This window comes from Macrotis lagotis, chromosome 6 (genome assembly GCF_037893015.1).
Source record: "Macrotis lagotis isolate mMagLag1 chromosome 6, bilby.v1.9.chrom.fasta, whole genome shotgun sequence".
In the NCBI taxonomy this organism is placed as follows: domain Eukaryota; kingdom Metazoa; phylum Chordata; class Mammalia; order Peramelemorphia; family Peramelidae; genus Macrotis; species Macrotis lagotis.
The window spans coordinates 152,699,347-152,722,715 of record NC_133663.1 but is presented as its reverse complement, the minus strand read 5'-3'; the positions used below and the strand labels follow the sequence as shown (position 1 = coordinate 152,722,715).

Here is a 23,369-nt window from a genome sequence, read left to right as displayed (position 1 = left end):
ATCTATTTCATTATGCAGTAGCAGTTTGATTAAACATTTACTTTATAATATAATACTTTAATCCTTAAAATACCTTATTCTGTAATTGCTTTTGTAATTGAGTTTGTATTCCTCAGCTAAACTGTTTCATTATGCAAGGCCAAAAATTATCTACTCTACTTTTGTAGTCCAATATACAAATTATCACCAAGTTCTGTTCAGGAAGTGATTGATAGTTTATTAGAAAAAAAATCAGTGCATTGAGAGGGGATTTACAGATCCTCAAAGAAAGTTGACTTTAGAAACAATTGGAAAATAGAATTTAATATTATGGAAAGGCAGAACTTATATTTTACATGCTTTATATATAATATATTAAATCCACAAATTATGTTTTTAGCTAAAAAATAATTTTATAAATCTTCCTAAGTGTTCATGGTGGCATAATATTTTAATGATAAAATTAAGTCCTGATCATATTTTTTAATAAATCCTAACTGGTATAGCATTATTCAGCTGAAAAAATAATATCAGTCATATTCATTTATTTCTGAATATAGATTCTTCCAGGAATTATCATATCTCTTGGGAATTAATGCTCAAAAATACAATATGAGCTTCTCTAGAAAGAAAAATATGGGAGAGAGTTACTTTTCTTAGAAATTTTGAAATTCCCTAATACATAAAAGTCTAGGATTTTCAAAGCACATGCTATTTTCTTTTTATCTAGTCTATCTACCACTACTATTTTTTTAGTTTTTTTTTTTTTTGGCAAGGCAATTGGGGTTAAATGGATTACCCAAGGCCACACAGCTAGGCTATTATTAAGCATCTGAAGCCGGATTTGAACTCAGGTACTCCTGACCCAAGGCCAGTTCTCTATCCATTGCACCACATAGCCACCCCTTCCTACCACTACTATTATAAAGATACAAAAAGTGAGGTTCAATAAGGTTGTTATTTGATCTATATCAAATCAAATGTACTCATTTTTCTTCTTTTTATTAGTCGAAGAAAACAATTTTATTGAACAGAGCTGTGCATGGAATTCTAATATTCGTACACAGTTTTTCTGCAGAATATAAAAATCTATGTAAATATATATTTTCAGAGAAAAAAATTAGATGTTGCTACTTTGGACTTTAGTGGGTATTTCTAAATAGTTATGGCCTTTCATGTAATCCATATATTTGTACTTTTACATTATTCACTATGATATTAAAGTCTTTAATGAAATGTTATACTAAAAAGCATATTACAAATCAAATCCAGTCTTTCTTCTCAGTGGAGCTGACATGCATGCAATTCACAGAAAATATACACATACTGTATTATTCTAGCTTGTTTATAGAATGAGAAAGATTATCATTAATAATGTGCCTTGGTGAAGCTATCACAAAGATTATTTTAAAAATCATATGGTGATGAAGATAATTTTGATTTTTTAAATGGAAAATTCTAAATTCTTTGTGATTGATTTCTATAATGGATGATCCTGAATTTGTGATTTTTTTTATTTGGGGAATTCTTCAATAGTCATTTTTTAAAAATAATCTTTCCCTACTTACCTAAAGATTTATAAAAAAGGAAGTTGGTTTGAAAGAACTTTGCTGAGGAGTGATTGTTAATCAGAATTAATTTATGAAAATTGTGTGAATATTATCAATATTCTCATATAATGAATGATAAAGGATAAACTATTCATTAATGACTGGGTTTCTTGGATGTTTAGTTGTGTCTTTGAGGCTTTATATTACCTTCTTATTTTTAGTTTCTAAGTTCTGATGCACCAAAGACATCAGACCAGAAAAAATAAAAATTCACTTTTTCTTAGGACATTCAACCTAGATCAATAATGAGGAGAATAAAATTTTATAAAATAAAATGTAATAATGACCTAACTACAAAAAAGTTCAGACAACATTGAATTATATTTTTAAAAAAAATATGACACAAACACTCTCCAAAAAAAGTTACAAAAGAGAAATGGCTGTACTTGAATTAGTCCATACATAAATACACACACACATTTCCACATTATAACATTTATGCATGTACATGTATATGTAGATGCAGGCATATACATACACATGCATATAGACATACATGCATATATTTCATTAAATATCTCCCAATTTCTTAAACATTTATCTTTAAAAAAATTTGAGTTTCAAAGTTTCTGCCTCCTTCCTAACTCCTCCCCCACTGCTTGACAGCACAAGTAATATAATAGTTATTATATATTTGAAGCTGTACCAAACACATTCAAAGGAAGAAAAATAAAAGAAAGTTAAAATATGTTTCAATCTGCTCTCACAGTACATTACTTCTCTGTGAAGATAGGTCACATGTGTTTGTTTAATAAATTTATTTTGTTATATTCTTTATGTTGTTGATAAAAAAACTGATATCCATAATTGTCATCCCTGTATCAATATTATGTTGAAGATGTATGCCCTCCTCTGAATGAGGGCTGAGTCAGAGTTCATAAAAGAAATAATGAATTTCCTTCTTCAACATTTATTTGTATTATTCCTGCTTCCAGCTTTGAAAGAAAAGAAGATCAACTATACTTCAGGCTGCTGGAAGAAAAGAATCAGGGTAGGCATAAGAGTAATGGTCAATCGCCATCATGTCTCTACTTCTATCTTGGTAGCATAGATGTATAGAGTTTCTCCTCAGGTGATATCCAGGACCCTCAGTTAAGTTATGCTGGCTTCCCATACTCTCAAAGGGAGACTTGTATCTCACTGTACTACCTTATATATGTACCTCATATATTCATATTCCTATATGCATACATATATATGTATATGTATATTTAAATGTAAATATGTATAACTAGGTATAAGAATGTATACATATCTGTATACCTTTTGATGATTTAATTTTGTTTTGATTTGCTATTTGCTATATGTATTCTTGTTGGAATTGGTATTAGGCAGGAAAGGGGAAAAGCCTCAAATATAAAATTGGTGTCCCCTTTGACAAAGCAATAAAAATTAGAGGAGTGTTGAGTTCCCCTGTCCACCGGGGGATTCATTCTGCTCAGGAGAGAAAAGAAACATGCATACACTCAGGTGGGGGTGCTATCAGAACTAGCAGAGCAGTTTATTGGTAGTATCAAACAGTTCTTTATAGCAGAAAACCACAACCTTAGATTACAGGATAAAAACTAATTTAGGCAGGATGTAACCTGTCAGGTTGTAACCCAGGTCAAGAAGTTTGGGAACAGGGCTATCAACAAGTGTGGCCAAGAATGACACAGTTGTGTTATCAAATCAGAGTTCCATGGAAAACCTCCAACTTGAGGGTCACCAGAGCTTAAATTTTTTAGTCATAACTGACCTTCTAACCCAAACTTGCTGGAGCAGCCATCAACAGATGAGAATTGATCATGTCTCTTGGATGAATCCTATTTCAGAAAACAGATAGGTAAACATTACTTCTATTAAACTCTGTCCACTCTCTGAGGAGAGCAGTAATGGCAATAATTAGTTTCCCATAAAGAAAGGTGGGAGATAAGATCTATTGATAACTATTATTACTTCCTTTGAGTCATATGCAATAACCACTCCATCTTACAGATGGTGCCTCACTATACATGTGGAGTTCACTATACTCAATTCTGTAAGCTTTCTGGACAAAAGAGTATAATTATCTCTGTAATCAGAGTGAATATTGCTTTGCAAAATTAAAAAAAAAACTAAGGGCAAGGGTAGAAAAAAGAGAGAGGAGGGGGATTGGATATAGGGGTCAAACACACTGTCATGATATTTGGAAAAAATACTGGGGAATATGGATAAAGCGAAAAAGGGGGAAAATGCAAACAGAGGGAAGATAGTATGGAGGGCAATAAAGAGTTAGTAATTATACCTTTGAACATGAATGGGATGAACTCTCCCTTAAAACGTAAGCAAGGGGTGGCTAGGTGGTGCAGTGGATAAAGCACTGGCCCTGTAGTCAGAAGTACCTGAGTTCAAATTTGGCCTCAGACACTTAATAATTACCTAGCTGTGTGGCCTTGGGTGATCCATTTAACCCCATTTGCCTTGCAAAACCTACAAAAAACAGTAGGCAAATTGCAGATTGGACTAAAAACCAGAAACTTGTATGAAGCATAGAGATACATATAGAGAAAATGTAAAAGGCTGGAGCAAAATGTATTTTGCTTCAGCTGAAATGAAAAAAAAAGCAGGTGTAACAGTACATATCTCAGAAAAAGCAGCTGCAAAAATAGATATCATCAAAAGAGATAAGGAAGGAAACTATATCCTCCTAAAAGGTACCATAGACAATAAACAAATTTAATACTAAACATGTATGCACCAAATGTTATAGCATCCAAATTCTTAGCAGAGAAGTTGAAAGAGTTCAGGAAGACAAAGATAACAAAACTCTACTGGTGGGATAACAACCTCCCACTCTGAGATTTAGATAAATCTAACCATGAAATAAACAAGAAGGAAGTTAACCAGGTAAATAGATTGTTAGAAAACGTAGATATGAATGACCTATGGAGAAAACTGATTGGGGATAGAAAGGACTATACTTTTTTTTTGCAGTATATGTCACACAAAAATGACCATGTTCTAGAGCATACAACCTAACGATCAATTGCAGAAAGGCAGAAATAGTGAATACATCTTTCTCAGATCATAATGCAATAAAAGTCACATGCAATTATGAGCCAGGGAGAAATAGACCTAAAGCTAATAAGAAACTTAATAACCTCATTTTAAAGAATGAGTGGATCAAACAGCAAATTCTTGAAAAATTTAATGATTTCATACTAGATAACAGGAATAATGAAATAACATACAAAAACTTATTGGATACAGCCAAAGCAGCTGACAGGGGATATATTATATCTTTAAATGATTACTTGAATAAATTAGAGAAAGAGGAAATGAATGAACTAAACATACAAATAAAAAAATTGGAGAAAGAACAAGTTAAAACCTCCAATTAATTATCAAATTGGAAATTCTCAAAATTAAAAAAAGAAATTAATAAAATCAAAAGCAAGAAAACTATTATGAATAATGAAATGAATGAATGAAATAATGAATAATGAAAAAACTATAATGAATAAAACCAAGAGTTGGTTTTATAAAAAACATCAAGAAAATTGATAAACCTCTGACTAATTTGAGTTTTTTTAAAAAAAGAAAGAATACCAAATTGTAGTATCATAAATGATAAAAGTGAACTCACCACCAATGAAAAGGAAATTGAAGTAATAATTTGAAATTATTCTGGCAACTCTATTCCAAAAAATTGATAAAATAAGTGAAATGAATTAATATTTACAAAAATATAAGTAGCCCCGGTCAAATGAAGAGGAAATTAAATACCTAAATAACCGTATCTCCGACAAAGTCTACAAGCCATTATTGAACTCCCTAAGAAAAAATCTCCATGGCCAGATGGATTCATAAGTGAATTCTATCAAACATTTAAAGAATAATTGATTCCAATTATATATGCACTCTTTTGAAAAATAGATGAAGATAGAACTCTGCCTAACTCTTTCTATGAGACCAATATGTGCTGATACCTAAACCAGGAAGAGGTAAAACAGAGTAAGAAAATTATAGACCTATCTCTCTGATGAATATAGATGCAAAACATCTTAAATAAAATCTTATCAAAATAATTATAACAAGTTATCACTAGGATAATATATTATGACCAAGTAGATTTATACCAGGTATGCTTAACAAGAAAACTGTTAGCATAATTAATTATACCAATAAAAAAATTATCAGAAATTATATGATTATATCAAAAGATTCTGAAAAAGCTTTTGACAAAATGCAGCACCTCTTCCTACTGAAAACAATAGAGAGGGTAGGAAAAATGGATGTTTCCTCAGAATAATAACAAGTATCTTTCTGAAACCTCAACAAGCATCATTATATGCAGTGGGTAAAGACTAGAGGCATTCCCAATAAGATTAGGGGTGAAACAAGGATGTCCATTATCACTACTACTAGTCAATATTGTTTTAGAAATGTTAGCTTCAGCAATAAGAGAAGAAAAAGAAATTGAAGGAATTAGAATTGGTAATCAAGAGTCAAATCTCTCACTCTTTGAAGATGAAATGATGGTATACCTCGAGATTTCCAAAAAAATATCTAAAAATCTACTAGAAATAATTAGCCACTTTACCAAAGTCACAGGATACAATAAATCCTCATTAATCCTCAACATTTCTATATATGTCTATAGCAAGGCACAGCAGAAAGAGTTAGAAAGAAAAATTCCATTCAAAGTAACTTCAAACAAAATAAAATACTTGGGACTCTAGCTGCCAAGGCAAACTCGGAAACTTTTTGAAAACAATTACAAAACACTGCTCATACAAATGAAATCAGATTTAAATAACTGGGAAAATAATAAATGCTCATGGATCAGCCAAGCTAGTATAATAAAAATGACAATTCTGCCTTTATTAAACTACTTATTGGACCAATAGGAATTCCAAAATATTATTTTAATATGTTAGAAAAATGTTGGTAAATTCATATGGAGCACTAAAAAGTCAAGAATTTCCAGGGATTTAATTTTAAATAAAGTGTTAAAGAAGGCAGCATAGTCCTAACAGATCTAAAATTATATTTTAAAGCATCAGTTGTCGAAACTGTCTGGTACTGGCTATGAAACAGAGTGGTGGATCAATGGAATACACTAGGTGCAATAGCAGGAAATTATTATAATGATCTTCTTTTTTCCTACACTCAAAGAATCTAACTTTTGGGATAAAACTCTCTCTACAATAAAAACTGTTGGTAAAATTGGAAATTAGTATGGTAGATACTTGGATTAGGTCAACATCTCACACCCTATACCAAGATAAGATCCAAATCAATACAGGATTTAGACATCAAAATCTATATCCTAAGTAAGCTAGGAGATCAGAGAATACTTTACTTGTCAGATCTGTGGCAAAGGAAGCAGTTTATGATCAAGGAAGAGATGGAGAAAATCATTAAAGCAAACTAGAAAATTTTGATTACTTTAAATTGAAAACCTTTTAATTAATTAAATAAATTTAATCAATCAATCAATAAAATAAAATAAAATACCGGTGCAACCAAGATAAAAAGAAATGTAGTAAATTAGAGAATAATTTTTGCAACTAGTATTTCTGACAAAGGTCTCATTTCTAAAATATACATTGAACTGAGTCAAATTAAAAAAAAAGCCATTCCCAAATGAAAAATGGTCAGAGGATCTGCAAAGGCAATTTACAGACAAGAAAATCAAAGCAAATCATAGTCATATGAAAAATTGCTCTAAAGCACTACTTATTAAAGAAATGCAAATTAAAGCATCTCTGAGGTACCACTTCACACCTCCAAGTCTAAAAAATATGACCAGAAAGGAGAATGATCAAGGTTGAAAGGGATATGGGACATCTGGGACAGTAATACATTGCTTGTGGAGCTGTGAATTCATACAGCCTTTCTGGAAAGCAATTTGGAATAACCCCCAAAGGGCAATAAAAAGGTGCAGATCCTTGTTTAAGCAATACCAATATTGGGTCTATACCCTGAAGAGATCATGAAAAACAGTAATAACATTACTTGTACAAAAATATTGATAGCAGCCCTGTTTATGATGGCAAATAACTGGAAATTGAATGAATGACCATCAATTGGGGAATGGTTTAACAAAATGTGGCATATGTATGTCATAGAACACTCTTGTTCTATTAGAAACTAGGAAGCATGGAAATTCATGGAAGCTTGGAAAGACTTGTATGAACTGATGCTGAGTGAGATGAGCAGAAACAGAAGAACACTGCACAAAATAACAGCAACATGTGGTTGATGATCAATCTTAATGGATGTTGTCATTCCATCAGTGCAATAATCAGGCACAATTTTGGAGTATCTGTGATATTGAAATCATCTGTATCCAGAGAAATAATTTTGGAGATTGAACAAAGCCCAAAGACTTATTACCTTTAATTTAAATCAAAAGCCATTATCTTATTATGTAATATTGCTATCTCTAATACTTTTGTCACTTAAGGATATGATTTCTCTCCCATCACATTCAATTTAGATCAATGTATACCATGGAAACAGTAAAAGACTAACAGACTGACTTCTGTGGGGATGGTGGATGGAAGGAATCAATATTGGGGGGAAATTGTAAAATTCAAATTAACAAATTAAATTTTTAAAAAAGAAATAAAAGCTGGGGACACATTAATTGATGATATATGTCAATTGCTAAGGATTTTTAACTTCCATTTCTTTCATTATTGTTTATAATCCAAGAATTGTATGAAAATTTCTTTCTAATAAAAAAGTGAAAGGAATGGAATCAGGAGAACATTATGTACAATAGAAGTAATGTTGTTTTTTCTTTTTTCTTTTTCTTTTTATTGAATTTTACAATTTTCCCCCTAAACTCCCTTCCTTCCCCCATCCACTCCTCATAGAAGGCAGTCTGATAGTCTTTACAGTGTTTCCATGCTATACACTGGTCAAACTAATGTGTTGAGAGAGAAATCACATCCTAAAGGAAAACATAAAATATGAGAGAGAGAGAAAAATTACATAATAAGATAATTGATTTTAACTTAAAGATAATAGTCATTTGTATTTGTTTTAACTTCACAATTCTTTCTTTGGATACAGATGGTATTCTCCATCCCAGATACTCTAAAATCATCCCTGATTGTTGCACTGATGTAATGAGCAAGTCCGTTAAGATTGATCATCAACCCTTTGTTGCTGTTATGGTGCACAATACTGATCTGGTTCTGCTCATCTTGGTCAGCATCAGTTCATGCAAATCCTTTCAGGATTCTTTGCATGCCCATCCCTCCTGGTTTCTAATAGAACAATAGTGTTCCATAGCATACATATAACACAATTTGTTCAGCCATTTCCTAATTGATGGACATTCACTTGATTTCTAATTCTTTGCTACCAAAAACAGAGCTGCTGTGAATATTTTTGTACAAGCAATGTTTTTATCCATTTTCATGATCTCTTTAGAGTATAGACCCAGTATAGGTATTGCTGAATCAAAGGAGATGCACATTTTTATTACCCTATGTGTATAATTCCAGATAACTCTTCAGAAAGGTTGGATGAGCTCACAGTTCCACCAACAATGTATTAGTGTCCAAGATTTCCCACATCCCTTCCAACATTGATCATTAACCTTTCTGGTCATATTGGTCAGTCTGAGAGGAGTGAGGTGGTATATATCTCTAATCAGTAATGGTTTAGAGAAATTTTTATATGATTATGAGTCACTTTGATTTCCTCATCTATAAATTACCTCTGCATATCCTTGACCATTTGTCAATTGGCAATGACTTGTTTTTATTTTTTATAAATTTGGCTCAGCTATCTATATATTTTAGAAATGTGTCCTTTTTCAGAAATACTAATTCTAAAAATTGTTTTCCATCTCTTTTGATCTTGGTTACAGTGGTTTTGTCTGTGCAATGCTTTCTAATTTAATGTTATCAAATTTATCTAGTTTGTTTTTAATTATGTTCTCTATCTCTTCCTTCATCATAATCTGCTTACCCTTTCCATAGATCTGTCAGTTAAACTATTACATGATCTCCTAGTTTGCTTATAATATTTTCTTTTATGTCTAAATCCTTTACCCATTTGATCTTATCTTGGTATAGTGTGTGAGATGTTGGTCTACTCCAAGTTTCTGACATACTAACTATCAATTTTCCCAACAGGTTTAATCGAAGAGAAAGTCTTTATCCCAAAAGTTTAAGTTTTGGGGTTTATCAAAAGGCAGATTAATATAATCATTTCCTGCTGTCTCTTTTGCACCTAGTCTATTCCACTGATTCACCACTCTATTTCTTAACCAATACCAGAAAGTTTTGATGACTGATGCTTTATGATCTAATTTTAGATCTGGTAGGGCTAAGCCACCTTCTTTGTAACAGTATTATCATTATAAGCATGATCACATGTGAAAGAATTAGCTACTAATTTAAAACGATAAACCAGATAATTGCAAAGAACTCAAGATTAGAAATTCTATCCATTTCTAGGGAAACAATAAATTCCAAATGCAGTTTGAAATATATTTTAATTTGATTTTCTTTCTTTTTCTTTTGTTGTTCATTTACTGTCACTTTGCTAATCTGCAAATATTTTGCATGACTTCAAAAGTATAATTCATATCATATTGTGTAGCTTAGGCAGGGGATGTGTAGAAGTGAGGCAGAATATTTATTATTTAAAATATTTTAAAATTATTTCAAAATAGCAAAGAAAATAAAGCTTAGAAATATCAAATATATCCTTTTTGGTACATTGCAGCTTTGATAATCCTAAATAAGCAGATAAAAATATAACTGAGCAATATTTGAAAATATTTAATAATCATTAGCATATATGTAAATATGATCTCTCTAGAGATTCTTATGTATATTTAGCCACTCTTATTTTCCATTTGAATTTGATATATTCTCATTTGTATTTGAATTTGACACCTTTGATGAAAGGGTTTGGGAAATGTTGCCTTTAAAGAAATCTGAAAGTCATCAAATGAAACTGATATTATTGACTTCTAATTTCTAAACACTTTCTTTGATACAGCTAAATTGCTTTTATTTTAAAAGACTTTAAAATTGATACTTTTGATCTTTCTATGATCCTCTCCATCCCTTGAAGTTTTTGGATATAGTGGGTAGATAATAGGTATGGAGATACTGTTCTCTAACTGAAATTTAGAAAAAAAAATTATGATGTAGAAAAGTGATTCCTTTATACAGAGCAGTTCTTACCTAAAAACCAAGTTCCACTCAGGATTCCATCCTATGTGAGCATTGAGGATCTACCATTTGCAAACTTTTTCTAATATACTGTGTTTCATCACAGCTAAGACACTTTAAAATTTAAAATAAAATGAAAAGCAGTCACTTCTATTTTCTTACTATCCTTTTCAAGAACTGCTTCTCATTACTTATAGCAAAAGTTACTGAAAGATAAACCAAGATTACTAGGCTCATGACCACTAAAGCCAACAGCTTTGGTTTAAAGCCAAAGATATGAAGCTAGACCAAAGGGGATTAAAGAAGGTAAGAATTTACATTTTTTCTCTCTTGACTCCCTCCAATCCACTAAAACTGTCTTTGCTGGGAAAATGAAGTGTGAGACAAGACAGTAGAGGTCAAATGGGAAGGTGAGGAGATTTTCTCAGAAATACCTAAGAATCTTAGAATTTTGGATCTGGAGTGAGACTGTAAGATCACCAAGTTCATTATTTTCATTTTACAGAAGAAATATCTGATGCCTAGAGAGGTTAAGTGACTTTTTTAAAGTCATGAATCTACTGAATTGACAAGCCAAACTAGAACCCAGATCTGACTCTGTCCATCTGACTCTGTACCATATCCATAAACGTTATTGCCTAATTAAAAATATATGAATTTTATTTGTGGAGAATACATCCCCACAAACAACAAACTAGAAAAATAACAATCAGCAGCCCTCCCAGTGATCAATAAAGATAACTCTGGGAACTATTTTGCCATTTATTGTAAGCTAATAATGGGATAATCTGATTGAAATGGATGAATATTTATAAAAATACAAACTGCCCAGATTAACATAAGAATAAATACATTACTTAAATAACCCCATTTTAGAAAAAGAAATGGAAGAAGCCATGAATAAAAACTCTGTAAGCAAAAGTCTCCAGGTCAAGTTGGATTTACAAGTGAATTCTACCAAGCATTTAAGGAAAAATTAATTATTATTCTACAAAAACTATTTTAAAAAATAGGAGAGGAAGAAGTTCTGAACTAACTCTTTTTTTATGACACCAACATGGTGCTGATAACTAAATCAGGAAGAAGCAAATTTGACAGACAGTTATAGACCAATCTCCTTAATGAATAAGGATTCAAAATCTTAAGTAAAATTTTAGCAATGAGACTGCAGCAAGTTATTGCTAGGAAAAGACACCCTGACTAGGTAGGATTTATACAGGTAGATAGGGATGTTTCAACAGTAGGAAAATATTCAATATAATTAAACATATCAAATAGCAAAACCAAAAGAATCATATGATTTTTATCATTAGATATTGAAAAAAATATTTGATAAAATGCAATATTGATTCCTATTAAAAACACTAGAAAGTTTAAGAAGAAATGGAGTTTTCCTTAAAAATAATAATAGTGTCTATCTAAAACTATCAACAAATATATAATGGGAATATGTTCAGAGTATTTCCATTTCCATCAGGGGTGAAACAAGGATGCCTATTATCATCATTACTATTGAATATAGTATTAGAAATGCTAGTAGTAGCAATAAGAGAAGAAAAAGAAATGGAAGGAATCAAAATTGGAAAAAAAGGAAGCAAAACATTCACTTTTTGCAGATAATATGACAATATGATGGTATGATATCCTTGAAACAACTCACAAATTCAGCAAAGTAGCATGATATAAAATAATTCCTCATAAAATAGAATTTCTACATTTTAAAAACAAAGCCCCAGAGCAAAACAAAGAAAGAGAAATTCCATTTAAAATAACTATAGACAACACTAAATATTCATTAATTTACCTCCCAAGACAAACCCAGAAAATGTATGAGTACCATTATTAAATACGTCTCCAACAAATAGTCAGATCCAAATAATTGGAAAAATGCCAATTGTCATGATTAAGCCAACCAAAATAATAAAAAATGGCAATTCTACCCAAATTAAATTGCTTATTCATTGCCATACCAATCAAACTATCAAATAAATAATAGAAAAAAATAGTAACAAAATTCATTTAAAGTAACAAAAGGGCAAGAATAGCAAGGGGACTGAGAAAAAATATATAAAGGAAATTGGCCTAGTTCTACCAGATATTACATTATAAAGATTGCATCAGTCCTCAAAATTGTCTGGTAGAGTTTAAGAAATAGAGTAATGGTTCCAGCCAAGATGGCAAAGAGATGACAGACACTGTGATAGGTGCTCTCTCTTTCCCCTCAGAAACAACATGGGAGAAACCTCTTAATAGAAAGTTGATCAACAAAACCCAGAAAGAGAAGCCAGGAGAAGAACACCTTTCAAGAAGGTCTGTTTCAGGGGACCATGGGTGAACCAGGAGATGAGAGCAATGAATCAACACTGAAGATGGCAACTGGGGGAAGTTAGAGGGCCAGCCTCAGATGTAGAGTCTTCCTTGAGTGACGAGTGAGAGATCCAGCTTTAGCTGCAGAGTCTTTGGACGGGGGAGAAGAGCTACAGGCAGTTGAGTTCCAGCACAATGTCTCAGAGCATGCCTGGATTACAACCAGCTTGGCCCGGGAACTGAGCTCCATATTTTTGGCAGAGCCCTTTGCCAAGAACAAACAATAAAGCACCCCCCAACCCCCTCAGGGCTACAGAGCTCACTCAACAGAAAGAGATGAATTCCTTCCCCCAGGGCCCAGCTCAGTTTTCCAGGTCAACTCTGACCCTGCTGATGAGGACCTCACTCCAGAGAAAGCAACCAGTGCCCCCTACTGTCTGGTGTTGGAATTACTAAGCTAAGTGAACAAAGCCTCTAGTATCCTCAAAAACAAACCTCTGAGAGCCTGCTCCTGCCCCCAACTCAAGATGAAAAAAAGACAGAGAAAAGGGAGGCCAATGGAGAAATATTTAGAAGAAAAAGATTCTAAACCAGAGATATCTAGTACTGCTGAGGAGAATAAGACTTCCTTGAAGACATCAGCAAGGAGTATAAAAATCAATTGGAAAAATTGAGAAAAGAAACTCAAGAGAAAATTAATATGCTGCAAGAGAAAATTAACATCTCACAACAAGGAAACAACAAGGAAAAACTATTGGACAAATACAAAATGATAATAACTCTCTCAGATCTTCAATTGGGCAGATACAAAAAGAAAATTATTCTCTCAAATCCTCAATTGGCCAAATGCAAAACGGAAATAATTTTTTCAAAACTACATTTGGGCAAATAGAAAAGTCCTTCAAAAATAGAATGGACCAATTGGAAAAGGAGTTGCAAAAGATAAATGAAGAAAAATCTTCTCTTAAAAAAAAAGAATGGAATTGGCAGAAACTAATGACTTCATGAAACAACAAGATTGTGTTAAAGAAAACCAAAGGATCAAAAAAAAAAAAAAACCTCAGAAAACATGTAAAATACTTTATTAGCAAAACCACTGACCTTGAAAACCAATGGAGAAGGGAGAATCTGAGAATTATTGGCCTTCCTAAGAACATTGAAAAGATAAAAAGCCTGGACTTAATATTACAGAATTTAGTGATGGAAAATTTTCCTTATATCATGGAACCAGAGGACAAAATAGTTGTTGAAAGAATACATCGATCCACTCCAGAAAGAGATCCTAAAATGAAAACACCGAGGAATGTTGTGGGCAAATTCCAGGAATATCAGATAAAAGAAAAAATTCTGCAAGAAAGCAGAAAAAAAAATTTAAATACCAAGGAGCCACAGTAAAGATTACACAGGACCTGGCTGCAGAGACATTAAGGGCTCGAAGGGCCTAGAATGAGATATTCCAAAGAGCAAGGGAGCTTGGAATGCAGCCAAGAATCCACTGCCCAGCAAAGCTGAGCCTTCTATTCTAGGGAAAGAGATGGACATTTAATGAAATGGGAGACTTGTAAGATTTCATGACGGAAAGGCCAGAGCTAAATAGAAAATTTTGAAATCAAACAGGAGGCTCAAGAAACACATGAAAAGGTTAAAAAAACAACTTCTATCCAATAAGATGAATTTGGCTATATACTAACTTGGGAGAAAGAGTTTCATAACTCTTGAGAATTGTAACTCTATTAGAGAGAATAAACATAGCCAGAATTGATGGACATGCATAACATTCCTGTGACTCAGAATGATTTTAAAACAATACCTCCTTAAAAAAAAGGAGGCAAAAAGGACAAATGAGGTTGGAAGGAGTCTGAATGGGGTATATCTCATTACATTAAGACGTACAAAAGACCTAATTACTATTGAGGGGAAGAAGGGAGGAGGTGAAAACCACCTGAACCTTCATTCATCAGACTTGGCTTAAAGTTAACTTAGACACAGTAAATCAAGTTAAGAAACTTATATTACCTTTCAAGCTTTAAAAGGGGAAAAGAGCAGGGGGAAGGGGAGGTTGTGATAAGGGGGAACTAAGAGGAGGAAGGGAAGAAGGGGGAAAAGGAAAGATGAAAAAAAATTGGAAGGGGGTAGATATAAGAGGGCAAACACACTGAACATGGTGGCATTCAGAAAAATAAAACACTGGAGAATATGGATAAAGGGAAAAAAGGGGAAAAATACAAACAGAAGGAAGATGGCATGGAGGGCAATAAAGAGTTAGTAATTATAACTTTGAATGTGAATGGGATGAAATCTCCCTTAAAATATCAGTAAATAAAAGAGTCGATTAGAAACCAGATTCCTACAATATGCTGCTTACAAGAAACTCATTTCAAGCAGAGGAGATACATATAGAGTAAAGCTGAAAGGTTGGAAGAAATTATATTTGCATCCACTGAAGTGAAAAAAGCAGCTGTAGCAATCCTTATCTCAGACAAAGCAGCTGCAAAAATAGATACCCTTAAGAGATAAGGAAGGAAGCTTTATCCTCCTAAAATATACCATACACAATAAAGGAATTTCAATACTAAATATGCATGCACCCAATGGGACAGCATCCAAATTTGTAGAGGAGAAGTTGAAATTAGCTACATAAAGACACAGACAATAAAAATCTACTAATGTGGGACCTCAACCTCCCACTCTCAGATTTTGACCAATCAAATCATAAAATAATCAAGAAGGCAGTTAATGAGTAAATAGATTGTTAGGAAACCTATACATGATAGACCTATGGAGGACAATGAATGGAGATAGAAACAAATAAACTTTTTTTTTTCTGCAGTACATGTCACTTACACAAAAATTGAGCATATAATAGGACATAAAAACCTAATGATCAATTGCAGAAAGGTAGAAATAGTGAATACATCTTTCTGAGATCATAATGCAATAAAAATCATATGTAATACTGGGCCAGGGAGAAATAGACCCAGAACTAATTGGAAACTTAAAAACCTTATTTTAAAGATTTAATGGATCAAGCATCAAATTATTAAAAAACAATTAATTATTTCATCCTAGATAAAGATAACAATGGTAAAACATACCAAAACCTATGGAAGACACTCAAGCCAGATGTGAGGGGATAACGTATATCTTTAAATGATTACTTGAATAAATTAGAGAAAGAGGAAATGAATGTACTAAACATACAAATAAAGAAAATTAGATAAACAACAAATTAAAATGTCCAATTAATTATCAAATTGGAAATTCTCAAAATTAAAAAGAAATTAATAAAATCAAAAGCAAGATAATTATTAAACTAATAAATACAACCAAGAGATAATTTTATGAAAAAAACAAATAAAAGTGATAAAACTGTGATCAATTTGATGGAAAAAACAAAGAAGAAACCTACATTGCTAGTATCATAAATGAAAAAGGTGAAATCACCACCAATGCAGAAGAAATTAAAGTACTAATTCTGAATTATTTTGCCCAAATCTATGCCAATAAATTTTACAATCTAAGTGAAATGGATGAATATTTACAAAAATATAAGTTGTCAAGATTAAATGATGAAGAAATTAAAAATTTATATAACAGTATCTCAGAAAAAGAAATTCAATAATCCATTATTGGACTCCCTAAGGGCCAGGGCTCCAGAGCCAGATGGATTCACAAGTGAATTCTATCAAACATTTAACGAACAATTGATTCCAATTCTATATAAACTCTTTGGAAAAATAGGTGATGATGGAACTCTGCCTCACTCTTTCTATGACACCAATATGGTGCTGTTACCTAAACCAGGAAGAGTTAAAACAGAGAAAGAAAATTATAAACCTTTCTCCCTGATGAATATAGATGCAAAAATCTTAAAGTCTTAGCAAAACAATTACAACAAGTTGTCACTAGGATAATACATTATTATTATAACGAAGGATTTATCCCAGCAATGCAAGGTCATTCAATATTAGGAAAACTGTTAATAAAATTAATTAATAGTAATTAATTTTAAAATTAATTAACTAAATAATTAAATAATAATTTGCCTATCAGAAATTATATGATCATATCAATAGATGCTGAAAAACTTTTGATAAAATACAGCACTCATCCCTTCTACAAACAATAGAGAGTGTAGCAATAAATGATTTGTTCCTTAGAATGATAAGCACTATCTATCTGAAGCCATCAACAATCATTATATGCAACAGGTATAGACTTCACTCCAATAAAACCAGGGATGAAATAAGGATGCCCATTATCACCACTACTATTCAATATCGTATTAGAAATGTTAGCCTCAGTAATAAGAGAAAAAAAGAAATTGAAAGAATTAGAATAGGGAAGGAGGAAACAAAGTTCTCACTCTTTTGCAGATGATATGATGGTATACCAAGAGAATCCCACGAAATCATCCAAAAAACTATGGGAAACAATTAGCAACTTAGCAAAGCACCAGGATGTAAAATAAACCCTCATAAATCCTTAATATTTCTATATATGGCTAGCAAGATACAACAGAAAGAGCTGGAAAGAGAATTACCATTCAAAGTAACCTCAGACAAATTTAAACACCTGGAGTCTACCTGCCAAGACAGACCCAAAACTTTTCGAAAACAATTACAAAACTCTTTTCATGCAAATAGAATCAGATTTAAATACCTGGGCAAATATTGACTTCATGGATAGGTCGAGCTAATATAATAAAAATGACAATTCTACCAAAACTAAATTACCTGTTTAGAGCCCTACCAATCAAAATTCCAAAATATTACTTTAATGATTTAGAAAAAGTTGTGAGTAAATTTAGGTGGAGAAATTGCAAAGTCAAGAATTTCCAGGAATTCAATGAAAAAAAGTGTAAAAGAAGGTGGCTTAGCATTACCAGATCTAAAATTATATTTTAAAGAATTGGGCCTCAAAACTGTCCAGTATTGGCTAAGAAATAGAGTCATGGAACAGTGGAATAGACTAGGTGTATTAACAGGAAATTATTATAGTAATCTGCTGTTTGATAAACCCAAAGAGTCCAGCTATTGGGATAAAAACTCTTTCTTCAATAAAAATTGTTGGGGAAAATTGGAATTTCATATGGAAGAAACTTAGATTAGATAAACACCTCACACCCTATACCAAGTCAAGATGCAAATGGATACAGCATTTAGACATAAATAACTAAAATTATACACAAGCTAGATCAAGGACTATTTTACCTGTCAAATCTCTGCAAAAGGAAATAGTTTATGACCAAGGAAAAGAGAGAGAGAAAATCATTCAAACCAAACTAGATGATATTGATTACATTAAATTAAAAAGCTTTTGCACAGAAACCACTGTAACCAAGATCAAAAGAAATATAGCACATTGGGAAACAATTTACACAACTAATGTTTCTGACAAAGGACTCATTTCTAAACTATACAGAGACCTGAGTCAAAATTTTCAAAAAAACAAGCATTCCCCAGTTGACAAATGATCAAAGGATATTGAAAGGCATTTTACAGCTGAGGAAATCAAAGCAATTCCTAATCATATGAAAAATTGCTCCAAATCATACCTTATTAGAGAAATGCAAATTAAGGCATATCTGAGAAACCACCTCATACTGGCCATACCTCTCAGACAGGCCATATGACCAGAAAGGACAATGATCAATGTTGGAAGGGATGTGGGAAATCTGGGACTCTAATACATTACTGGTGGAACGGTGTACTCATCCATCCTTTCTGGAGAGCAATTTAGGATTATGCCAAAAGAGCAACAAATATGTGCATACCCCTTTATCCAGTAATACCACTACTTGGTCTATATCCTGAAGAGATGATAAAAAAAGGGTAAAAACATCACTTGTACAAAAATATTATAGTAGTCCAATTTGTGGTGGCAAAAATATTGGAAATTAAATGACTGTCCTTCAATTGGGGCATGGCTTAACAAACTGTGGTATATGTATGTCATGTAACACTATTGTTCTATTAGAAACCAGAAGGGATGGGAATTCAGGGAAACCTGGAATGATTTACATGAACTGATGCTGAGTGAGATGAACAGAACCAGAAAAACTTTGTACACCCTAACAGCAACATAGGGGTGATGATCAACCTTGATAGACTTGCTCATCCCATCAGTGCAACAACCAGGGAAAATTTTGAGTTACATGCAATGGAGAATACCATCTGTATCCAGAGAAAGAATTATGGACCTTATGCAATGAACAAAGTATGTTGCTGTCAAATTAGAAAAAAAAAAGTGTTATATTATTATGTAATTTTCTTATCTCATACTTAATTTTTCTTCTTTAAGGATATGATTTCTCTTTCATTACATTCAACTGAGATCCATGCTTAGCATGGAACCAATGTAAACATTAACAGAATGCCTTCTGTGCGGGTTGTGGAGAGGGAAGCAAGAATGGGAGAAAAATTGTAAAACTCAAAATAAATAAAATTTTTCTTTAAAAAAATAAAGAAATAGAGTAATGGATCAATGGATTAGGATGGGTTCTAAAGAAGTCACAAATGACTACAGCAATCTACCATTTGACAAATCCGAAGATATTAGATTCTGTGATAAGAACTCACTATTTTCAAAAAATATGGTTGAGAAAATTGGAAAACAATGTGGCAAAAATTAGGCTAAGATATACATCCCACACCCTATAGCACAAAATTTTGTTATTTGTTATTTTTTATTTATTTATTGTTATCCATATGCTTATGTATATATTTAAGTTACAAAATTTTCTTCCACCCTGCCTTCCCATGTGCCTCCCCTCAACAAGAAACATTCAAGTTAGCATTATAGATGCATATTTTGATAAACATGTTCATAAATTGGTGGTTTTGGTATGAGGAATTAGGATTAAGGGAAATATATACATAAGAAATTATTTTTTATAAAGTGGTCATCAGATTCTGAAGAGTTGTTATTTTCTGTATATATTTTAATTCTTTTTGTTTTTCTTCCTCTGCATGGGGATAGCCAGTCAGGAACAGTTGTACAAGCTCTCTATATTGCTGAGAGAAATTGCTTCCATCAAGGTTGTTCATCTCATAATGAAGTTGGTGATGTATACATTGTTCTCTTGGAGCATAGATAAATTAATAGATCAAGAAATGTTCTATCAGATCCATGTAAAGGGGATAAATTTATGAACAACCAAGTATTAGAGCACATTATAAATTGCAAAATGAATTATTTTGACTATATTCAATTAAAAATTTTTTGTATTAATAAAATCAATGCTGCTAAAATTAGAAGGAATGCAGAGATCTGGGAAACAAACTTCATATATAAGAGTCCTGATAAAGATCTCACTTTTAAAATAGATAATTGCATCAAAGTTAGAAGATCACAAATCATTCTTCAATTGATAAATGATCACAGGATATGAACAGAGCATTTTTAAATGAAGAAATTAAAGCTTTGTATAATCATATGGAAAATTGCTCCAAATTCTTATTGATTAGAATAATGCAGATTAAAACTATCAGGAGGTATCATCTCACATCTGTCAGATTGGCCAAGATGATAAAAAGGGAAAATAATAAATGTTGTCTCTCCAAAGGATTGGGACATTGATGCATTGCTGGTGGAGTTGTGAATGGATCCAACCTTTATGGAGAGCAATATGGAACTATACCCAAAGAGAAATAAAACTGTTCATATCCTTTTACTCAGGAATTCCATTTCTAAGTCTATATCCAGAAGAAATTATAGAAAAAGTGAAAAGTCCTACATGTTCTAAAATATTCATTGCAGCTTTTTTGTAGTGGTAAAGACTTGGAACTTGAAAGAATCCCCAATCAAACAAATAAAAGATTTTGAATACTATGGAATATTATAGTTCTACAAGAAACCATAAATGGTCAGATTCTAAAGAAGCATGGAATGACTTATCAGAGCTGATACTGAGTGAAGGGAGTATAACCAAGAGAACAATGTGCACATCAAAAGCAACATTGTGAAATGAACAACCTTGATGGAAGTAGCTCCTCTCAGCCATTCAGAGAGCTAGTATTAGACTGGCTATGGTATATATTATCACCATCCAGAGGAAGAAAAACAAAATGAAACACACACACACACACACACACACACACACACACACACAAACACACAACAACAACCCTTCAGAATCTGATGAACACTTTATAAAAACCAGCTCTTAAGTATGTCTTTCCCTCAATCCTATTTCCTCATAAAGAAAATTATTCATCTGTAAACATTTATATCAAAAAAATGTATGTACAATCTTAACCTGACTTTGCTGATGAGGATGGGGGGTGTGTGTGTGAAGGTAGGGTGGAAGGATATTTTGTAACTTAAAATATACATATGCATATGGATGAAATTAAATAAATAAATTTCAAACAAAGTAAAAAGGAAAGTTCTGGGCATCTCTATTCTGATTTATTTTTAGTTTAATAACATTAGGTTCATATAAAAATAGAGAATGAATGACAAGATAACGAGTTCATAGCAAGTTCAATGAGATGATGGAATTGTGAAGGACTGAAGACATATATGAATTGAGATGAGCAGTTTCTCAGGAAACAGAGCACTAAGTTGTATAATCAAACTGTATTTCACTGTGTGTGAAATAATATCCATCCATAAAATACTCCCAAGGAAATCAGTCCCTATATAGGTTATAACTGGATAATGCAAAGAGCTGGTTGGTTTAAATTATTAAATTGCTATTTCAGTAACTAAGAAATTAGCTTCTTCAGGTTATATGAAAATTATTTAGAAAACAGTGTTATTATGTCTTAAGTGACTGATTTGCCCTGAATTTCATACAAGCTCATATTCTTTCATGAATTAGTTATAACTTTCAAAGTATGTAACTTAAAGATGAATACCTGAATGAATACATATTAACCTAGGTTTTTTTATATTTCTTCATTAAAGAAATATGAAATTATTATATAGAAACAAAAGCATACATTCTGATTTTAATTCAATGTGCCAATAAAAATAATTATATTGTCTATTTTTAAAATAAATTTCCAAGCTAGTAATCAGGACATCTCTATTCTAGTTCTAAATCTCTTAATAAATGCCTCAGTGATCTAATGTAGCCTAGGTTAAGTTAGCTTGTCGGAAATCTCAGCTTCCTTCTCTGCAAAAGGAAAAACTAATTACCTGAAATAAAATTAACCATTCCATATGATGGTATTAAGGGCAGGGCTCCAGAGAACTGGAAAATTCACATAAATTCTTTTCTCCCTTCTGAATTTTTAAATTTTTTTTCCTATGTGGAGTGTTTACAATACTGCTTTATAAAATATGGGTATATTTCTGGTATTAAATGACAAATATATTGATGTTATATAATACTGCACATTTTTTGTATTTCTGAGTTTCTAAACTTGCCTGTTTCATCTGCTAGCTTTCGTGTTTCATTTGTGGCTTCTGCAAACTTCTAAAAGTTCCTATTTAATTTCTTATCCTAACTCAGGATACATCAAAACCATATGGGGAGAGTTACAATATGAAAAGATAATTGTCCAATCTATCAAAGTGCAAAGTAGAAAATTTAATGTTATATTTAAAATTATTTGGAAATAGTAAAATTTCCTACAAATTCTATCTCCTTGGACCAAGATCTTCATCACTGTAAACTGTTAAACAAGATCATGATGATCAAACTTTATACAACACTAAAATGGAAGGTATAACACTTCTATTTTTTTAGTGGCTTGCCCAAAGCCACACAGCTAGATAATTATTAAGTGTCTGAGGCTGAATTTGAATTCAGGTACTCCTGACTCCTGGGCCAGTGCTCTATCCACTACTGCACCTAGCTGCTCCAACACTTCTAATTCTTGAAAACTTTACTTCTCCTAAGATAATTAAAGGATCTAATATAATTTAAGAGATTTGAATTAAAGAATATGGGTATAGTTGGGTCTCCTCTCTCCATTGAAGAGGTCCAAGATGACTTCACCATGTTTGAGTCAAAAAAGCAGGAGTGTTAACTATAAACTTAAGTGTCTCATTATCTTATGACCCACTTTAATTCTGTTCTGCTCCAAAGATTAGCACTTTGTCTGATGAGGGCATCATAAACTGGGGAGTCCTGAGTCAATGTATACCATAACTTACCAATATTTGTAAAGTTCTCAAGTCAGACCTTTAGAGTCTCCCAGTACTTAGAACCATTTAAGTTTCATGTAGCTAGTCAGGGTTTGACTTAATCCATGCTTCACTTAACAAGTGGTTAAGTACCTGGGTGGGGAGGGGAGTTAAATGTGAGAGAAACACAGAAGCGAACAAATAGCTGAAGAAATAATTTGTC

The 23,369-nt window shown here is 32.2% G+C and overlaps 1 pseudogene; it reads left to right on the top strand.

Moving 5' to 3' along the window:
* The window catches only part of LOC141492259 (phospholipid phosphatase-related protein type 3 pseudogene), a 57,975-nt pseudogene that overhangs the window by 11,631 nt on the left and 22,975 nt on the right, over positions 1 to 23,369 (top strand).